This window comes from Ursus maritimus, unplaced genomic scaffold (genome assembly GCF_017311325.1).
Source record: "Ursus maritimus isolate PB19 unplaced genomic scaffold, ASM1731132v1 scaffold_26, whole genome shotgun sequence".
Classification (NCBI taxonomy): domain Eukaryota; kingdom Metazoa; phylum Chordata; class Mammalia; order Carnivora; family Ursidae; genus Ursus; species Ursus maritimus.
The window spans coordinates 11,363,999-11,373,022 of record NW_024425119.1 but is presented as its reverse complement, the minus strand read 5'-3'; positions in this window follow the sequence as shown (position 1 = coordinate 11,373,022).

Sequence of the window (9,024 nt, the reverse complement as noted above, 5' to 3'; positions counted from 1 at the left end):
CTCCCTCTCCCTTTTCACATAAGGACATTGGGGAATCAGCCACTAGAAATGAGAGGGAGAACATATATACTTTGATCCTATCCCTGAAATTACCATTTCCCCCCACCCTGTAGCTCATCTGTCTGAAACTCCATGACTAATACAGATTCCAGATCAACTGATTGTGCCGTTCTTCCGGGCAATGGTGGATGTCTTCCTGATGCCACATTCTTAGACGCCCTTTGCCCCGTGGCTTTTCTGAATTTAGTTGTGAAAAATAAGAATTTACTTGTAATGAACTTGGCACTTCAAAGAGAGCAGAAGAACTCCTCTCACAGAAAAGATAATGTCCTGTGGGGGGCAGAATATTGAGGAGTCATATTTTATACTCAGATTTTAATCCCAACCCTTCTAATCCCAACCCTTCTATCTGTGCTGGGTAGAAGATAGCAGTGATTATAGTATCAACTCTTTATTGATAACTGACTAAGTACTCAGTACTTACTGTTTCCAAGCACTCTCCTAATCCTCACCACAATATGAAGTAGATATTACTATTCCCCTATCACATCTGGGAAAACTGAGGCATAGAGATGTTAAGGAATTAGCTTAGGGGTGGTGTTGGGATTGGAACCTAGACACTCTCATCCCATCTTTCTTGACCTCAGTTTCCTTCTTATTGAAGTGAAGGTATTGGGCCATATAATCTCTAAGTTTATTTCTATTCTAAAACTTTATGAGTCCTTGAGATTTTACAGATGGGGACCCCACTGTGACAATTGCTGGCTGTTTCATTTCACACAGTAATTGTGAGAAGTACAGCTGAGTGCTCTGATGAGCTATTTCTATCAAGACTGCAGGAGCTTTCCCTGCTGACTCAGTTTTATTTTTGGTTTTGTTTTTTAGGGCATGAAGGTGGCATCAATTGAGACAAAGGGGCTAATATCTGTTTGTTAAAAGGAAGAAAGCATTGACCCATTTTTCTGACCCCAAAGAAGCAGTATCAAGTCCTAAAGATATTCAGCAAACGTGGAATAACACCCACACCACAGGGTTGGTGAGAGACTCAAATATGATTATGCTTGGGAACTGTTCTGAACTTCAAGTTCTGTATAAATGCAAGGAATTATTGGTATCATCTTATAACACTGATTCCCAGTTCAGAAACTGGGGAAACAGTTTTGCCATCTGATTTCTGTGCAAATTGCATTTAAGAAACCTGAACAGGGGGCGCCTGGGTGGCACAGCGGTTAAGCATCTGCCTTTGGCTCAGGGCGTGATCCTGGCATTGTGGGATCGAGCCCCACATCAGGCTCCTCTGCTATGAGCCTGCTTCTTCCTCTCCCACTCCCCCTGCTTGTGTTCCCTCTCTCGCTGGCTGTCTCTATCTCTGTCAAATAAATAAATAAAATCTTTATAAAAAAAAAAAAAAGAAACCTGAACAGACATTCTGCCTCCCACATTAGGGCCTGTGCTAATTCAACAGCAAGACACCCCTAGCTTGGCTCTAGCTTTTCTAGGGTCAAGACACAACAGCTTCCATTAGCAAATCTTTAGCATGTTTGGTCATGAGCAGAGTTCCCAGGTGTACCATGCCACTACATTTCCCACTGTATTTCCCTAACTAGTTAGAAGTGACAAGTGTAGGTAGGGTGAAAATCCTTCCAGTTTCACTTAAATTGCTGCTTGAATTATGGTTTTAAAATTCTTTTTGAATTTTCTCATTCTCATCCTTATCACGAATCTTTAGTTTCTTGCATGGAAAACAGATTTCATTCCTGAACTTCCTGGGCTTTTTTTTGTGGCATCCCACATGTTTGGGCTTGTGTTGCACACAATTTTCTGGCTTAGGGATACCCATTGCTGGATCACACAGAATGGTTGTCCCAAGATGGCCGTCCCAAGATGGCCCACTGAATTGAGAACAGAGAATACCTAATTAACTTCTTGATTTATTGGCTTATTTATTCAATGGGTATTTATTTTATTTAGCTCCCGTTATATGAAGAGCATGGCTAGGGATATAGAAAAAGGGATTGAGCTCAGTGGGTGAGTTTCCAGCCAGCAGGGTGGAGGAGCGCTGACAGGATCAAAAGGATTGTAGCTCCTTGTCCTCACTTCTGCCCTCTGCTCAGTCAGGCTCTTGGAGCCCCACGGGTGGGGAAGACCATTTACCCTTCCCAAGGGCAAAGAAATATAACACGTGGGCCTAGCTCTATAACTAGCCCAGAAGCGTAAAATGTAACCACAGAAGTCATACATAAGAAAACACCTGGAGTGACCAGTGGAATAAGCCTTTCAGTGTTTGTTATGCAGATGAACCAACAGCAGAAGTGATGTTAGTAATCTCTGTATCATTCAATATCAAATATAGTTGTGGATGGTGGAGAAGGGGAGGCAGTAGAAGGACTAGGGAAAGTCTAAGAGAGAATATATCCAGAGAACTACTCTTAAGGAGAGAGGGAGAGGTGGGCCAGACTTTTGAGGACCAAGATTTGGAAAAAATATACACGGAGGCTCCTTGGTGGCTTAGAGGCAACACAAGTTGTCCTTATCATTGATATTAACTGCACATACAAGGCCAACTGGATGAAGCAACTTAATCACAATCACAAGGTCCTGGAAGGCAAAAAGTCTGTCTGGATCTCCTTTCAGAAATTTCCCCATGATTAGCTTCAGTGGATTCTTGCTGTGGTTTTTTAAAAAAATATATATTTTTATGGGTTACACAATCAAATATTTTTCTGTCTTAAGCAAGAGAACATGCAAGCTTACATGTCTGCAGTAATACTTTCTATCTAAACATAAAGAATGAAGATGAATAAGATATTTACTGTTATATGGATGGGCTGTTTTTCATGGAAGCAAAGAGTGGAATGAGTTGAAAATGTATTGTTGGAGAGGAAAGATTTTCCCTCTACCTTTCAAGACTCTTTTGGTGGTCTAAAAATTAAATTGGCCTGAGACAGATTAACAGGAGAAAATCAAATCTAATTACAGAACATACAGGGGCCCTATGAGAATATAAGGCCCCCAGACAGTCAGGCAATTGAGGCTTATATGACCATCCAGAGTTAAAGAGAAAGGGATAGGAGTCTGTGACTTCAACGGAAGGAAGACAGTTCACAGGAAGATGAAAAAATGTTCAGTAAACAAATGTTTGTTGGGCCATGCAGGAACAATGGGACAGAAATTTTGCTAAATTCCTCCCTGTCTACCACACCTAATTCATATTTTACTGTAGTTAACTATGGTGATAACTCCCTACCTGGAGTAAATCCTCGATCTAAAATTTTTTAGGTATTTAGAGAAGAGGCAAAATGAAAACTTTTTGAATTTTTGTTTCTTAAAAAAATAATCAGCCTGAAAAAATGCAATGCCAAAGAGACACATTTGGAGGTGGCAGGTTTTGCTCCCCTATAGTATTGATCTTGGTTACTTGGAAATGAATGAGACTTGTCCTTGACTTTTCCACTGCCCCATTTTATACCACCTCTAGGAGCAGGTATAAAATAATTAGAAATTGTGCTTCTCTGTTTCTCCTCATAAGTGATGGTGGAAAAAATGCCAATTATGAAACATTTTGGGTTTCAAACAGAAAAGATGAGGATTTGGATGCCTCCTAGTATTTCCAGAGAAACTTATACTTGATGAGTTGACCGAAGCTCTTTGGAAGTTATTGTTCATTCGGTCTAGCGTGATTCGATGTGGGAAGGCCTTGGCTCTGCAGGCCTTGGCTCTTCGTTATGGCATTGCACTAACTAGCTGTGACTTAGTAAGTCACTTACCATCTTGTATTTCTATTTCTTTGGCTAGAGCTCAATATATAACTATTTATGGAGGCAGTGATGTGCTGTGCATTCGCTTGTAGAATGACATTAATAATATGCACTCTGGCAATCTCTCAGAATTGGTGTCGGATAAATTTGAATTTGAAAGCCCTTTGAAACATTTATAAACCTCATGCATCTCAGAACAAAAGTCTGCAAATCAAAGAAGGAAATTCTTGCCTCATTTAAGACAAGACTTTTAATAACAAAGCCTTTCACTAAATTAATAACTAAATGAAGTAAAATCAAATTGGAGAGTGTCTTTACAGCAAGCCTGACTTGGTACAAAGAAATGGAAACACAAGGGAACCAAACTGGTGTGTTCATGACTCACTTGAAGCAAAGTTTCTTTCATTTTTCTGTGATCTTGCCATCATCTCAAATGTCTCCTTACTGACACAGACTTTGGAAATTTTTTTCTTTCCTCTCCTTCCATCTTTATGAAGCAACTTGTAGGAGCTATGCAAGGTGCTGGGGTGTAAAGCAGTTTGGGCAACCTGGAACACACTGAAGGTGTATCCCACACTAACACTACGCTGTCAGCACCTCAGACAGGAGAGAGGGGTCAGAGGAATGCAGGATCCTTTCCTTATATCTTCTCTGCCATCCCTACAATGTTGCCTTCATCCAGATGGTTCAAGATAATTTACCACCACACCCATATCCCATATAGCAGAAAGGGAGAAGGTGGAAATGAACGGTATGCCTCTTCCCTTTAGGACAAAACTTGGAAGCTGCACATATTACTTCTGCTCATGTCCTCTGGGAAATGCAGTCTTCATACTGAGCTGTCATCTGGGAAAGAAGAGGAGAATGGGTATCAGGGACAACAAAGAATCTCTGTCTGGGGTGCAAATATGAACAACGCTTGGTCTTTTCCTAAAAGTTGCTTACTTTGGTGGAAGAAAATGGACATATATATAGGGAATGAAACATATTTTTTTGCAACCATCTGCTGTCATTTATTTCAACACTTTTACCATCTGACGCTTTCATTCTATACCCAACGAACAACAACTGTCATTTCTCCCTCTTTCCAGCCTCTGGCAACCACCATTCCACTTTCTGTGTCTAAGAGTTTGACTACTTTAGGTACCTCATGTAAGTAGAATCATGCAATATTGGTCTTTTTGTGACTGGCTTGTTGCCCATAGCATAGTGTCTTCAAGCTTCCTCCATATAACCTTGTTCATAGCATGTGACAAGACTTCCTTCCTTTTTCAGGCTGAATAATATTTCACTGTAGGTATATATCACATCTTCATTATCTACTCACTCACTGATGGATGTCTGGGTTGCTTCCATCTCTTAACTATTGTGAATAATACTCTTATGAACCAGGTTGTGAAAATGCCTCTTTGAGATCTTGCTTTGAATTCTTTTGGATATATATCCAGAAGTAAGATCATCAGATTATATGGTAGTTCTACTTTTAATTTTTTGAGGAAACTCTATACAGTTTTCCATAATGGCTGCACCATTTTCTTTAATAATAATATTTTTTATGTTAGTCACCATACAGTACATCCCTAGTTTTTGATGTAAAGTTCCATGATTCATTACTTGCTTTTAACACCCAGTGCACCATGCAATACGTGCCTCCTTAATACCCATTACCAGCCTGTCCCATCCCTCCCACCCCCCCGAAGCCCTCAGTTTGTTTCCCAGAGTCCATAGTCTCTCATGGCTCATTCCCCCTTCTGTTTACCCCCCTTTCTTCTTCCCTTTCTTCTCCTACTGATCTTTCTACTCCTTATGTTCCATAAATGAGTGAAACCAATGATAATTGTCTTTCTCTGCTTGACTTACTTTGCTTAGCATTATCTCCTCCAGTCCTGTCCATGTTGCAGCAAATGTTGAGAAATCATTCTTTTTGATGGCTGAGTAATATTCCATTGTATATATGGACCACATCTTCTTTTTTTTTTTTTTAATGATTTTTTATTATATTATGTTAGTCACCATACAGGCATCCCGGTTTCGATGTAAGGCTCGATGATTCATTAGTTGTGTATAACACCCAGTGCACCATGCAATACGTGCCCTCCTTACTACCCATCACCGGTCTATCCCATTCCCCCACCCCCCTCCTCTGAGGCCCTCAGTTTTGTTTCTCATAGTCCATAGTCTCTCATGTTTCATTCCCCCTTCTGATTACCCCCTTTCTTTATCCCTTTCTTCCCCTACAGATCATCCTAGTTCTTATGTTCCATAGATGAGAAATCATATGATGGTGTCTTTCTCTGCTTGACTTATTTCACTTAGCATTATCTCCTCCAGTGCCGTCCATGTTGTAGCAAATGTTGAGAGCTTCGTTCTTTCTGATAGCTGAGTAATATTCCATTATATATGGTGCAACTTCTTAATCAGTCATCTGTTGAAGGGCATCTCAGCTCCTTCCACGATTTAGCTATTGTGGACATTGCTATGAACATTGGAATTGCATATGGCCCCTTCTCTTCACTACATCTGTATCTTTGGGGTAAATACCCAGTAGTGCAATGGCTGGGTCATAGGGTAGCTCAATTTTTAACTTTTAAGGGACCTCCACACTGTTTTCCAGAGTGGCTGTACTAACTTGCATTCCCACCAGCAATGTAGGAGGGATCCCTTTTCTCCACATCCTCTCCAACAATTGTTGTTTCCTGCCTTGTCGTTTTTGCCATTCTAACTGGCATAAGGTGGTATCTCAGTGTGGTTTGATTTGAATTTCCCTGATGGCTAATGATTTTGAACATTTTTTCATGTGTCTGTTAGCCATTTGTATATATTGGAAAAGTGTCATTACATATCTTCTGCCCATTTTTTGATTTGTTTATTTGTTTCACGTGTATTGAGTTTGAGAAGTTCTTTGTAGATCTTGGATACCAGTCTTTTATCTGTAGTGTCATTTGCAAATATATTTTCATTCTGTGGGCTGCCTCCTTAGAATTTTTTTTGACTGTTTCTGTGGCTTTAGAAGTTTTTATCTTGATGATCCCACAATTATTTATCTTTTACATCTCTCTTGCACCTTTGGAGATGTCATGAAAAGTTGCTGTGGCGATGCCAAAGAGGTTGCTGCCTATGTTCTCCTCTAGGATTTTTGATGGATTCCGTCTGCATAGTTCTTTGTCATTTGGAGTTTAATATATTTGTGTATGGTGTGAGAGAGTGGTGGAAGATTTCATTCTTTTGCATACAGCTGTTCAATTTTCCCAGCACCATTTACTGAACAGACTGTCTTTTTTCCACTGCATGTTTTTTCCTGCTTTGTCAAAGATTAGTTGCCCAAAGAGCTGAAGGTCCATTTCTGGGTTCTCTATTCTGTTCCATTGGTCCATGTGTCTGTTTTTGTGCCAGTACCATGCTGTCTTTGTGCTCACAGCTTTGTAGTACAGCTTGAAATCCGGCGATGTGATGCCCCCAGGTTTGTTTTTCCTTTTCAACAATTCCTTGGTGATTCAGGGGGACTTTTCTGGTTCCACACAAATTTAAGGGCTGTTTGTTCCAATTCTTTGAAAAATGTCATTGGTATTTTGATCGGGATGGCATTGAAAGTGTAGATTGCTAGGGGTAGCACAGACATTTTAACTATGTTAATTCTACCAATCCATGACCATGGAGATTTTCCATCTTTTTTGTGTGTGTTCCAATGTCTTTCAAGAGTGATTTGTAGTTTCTAGAATAAAAGTCAGCTATGTCTCTGGTTAATTCAATTCGAGATAGCATTATGATTTTGGTGTTATTGTAAATGGAATGGATTCCTAATTTCTCTTTCTTCAGTCTCATTGTTCGTGTATAAAATACAACCTGATGGGGCGCCTGAGGTGGGCGCAGTCGTTGAGCATCTGCCTTTGGCTCAGGCGTGATCAGCATTCAGGATCGAGCCACATCGGAAACTCCTCCGCTGGGAGCCTGCTTCTTCCTCTCCCACTCCCCCTGCTTGTGTTCCCTCTCTCACTGGCTGTCTCTCTCTGTCAAATGAATAAATAAAATCTTAAAAAAAAAAAAAAAAGAAATTCAACTGATTTCTGAGCATTGATTTTGTATTCCGCCACATTACTGAATTGCTCTATAACTTCTAATAGTTTGGGAGTGGATTCTTTTGGGTTTTCCATATACAGTATCATGTCATCTGCGAAGAGAGACAGTTTGACTTCTTCTTTGCTGATTTGGATACATTTTATCCCTTTTTGTTGTCTGATTGCTGTTGCAAGGACTTCTAGTACTATGTTGAATAATAATGTTGAAAGTGGCGTCCTTGTCATGTTCCTGATCTCAAGGGAAAGGCTTCCAGCTTTTCCCCATTGAGAATGATATTTGCTGTAGGCTTTTCATAGATGGTTTTTACGAAATTGAGGAATGTGCCCTCTATTCCTACAGTCTGAAGTGTTTTAATCAGGAAAGGATGCTGTATTTTGTCAAATCCTTTTTCTGCATCTATTGAGAGGATCATATGGTTCTTGACTCTTTTGTTGTTGATATGATCTATCGCACTGATCGATTTGCGAATGTTGAACCACCCTTGCATCCCAGGGATAAATCCCACTTGGTCATGATGGATAATCCTTTTAATGTACTGTTGGATCCTATTAGCTAGGATCTTGTTGAGAATTTTGGTGTCTCTATTCATCAGGGATATTGGTCTGTAATTCTCCTTTTTGATGGGGTCTTTGCCTGGTTTGGGGATCAAGGTAATACTGGCCTCATAGAATGAATTTGGTACTTTTCCTTCTGTTTCTATTTTTTGAAACAGCTTTAGGAGAATAGGTATTATTTCTTCTTTCAATGTTTGGTAGAATTCCCCGGGGAATCCATCAGGCCCTGGAGTCTTGTTTTCCGGGAGGTTTTTGATCACTGCTTCAATCTCTTCATAATTAATTGGTCTGTTTAAAAAAATCAATTTCTTCTTGTTTCAGTCTTGGTAGTTTATAGGTTTCCAGGAAGGCATCCATTTCTTCCAGGTTGTTTAATTTATTGGCATCAAGCTGCTGATAAAAGTTTCTAATGATCCTTCCTATTTCATTGGTGTTGGTTGTGACCTCTCCCTTTTCATTCATAATTTTATTAATTTGGGTCCTTTCTCTATTCTTTTGAATAAGTCTTGCCAGTGGCTTATTGATCTTATTTATTCTTTCAAAGAACCAGCTTCTAGTTCTGTTGATCTGCTCTGCTGTGCTCCTGGTTTCTAATTCATTGATCTCTGCTCTAATCTTGATCAACTGTTTTCTCG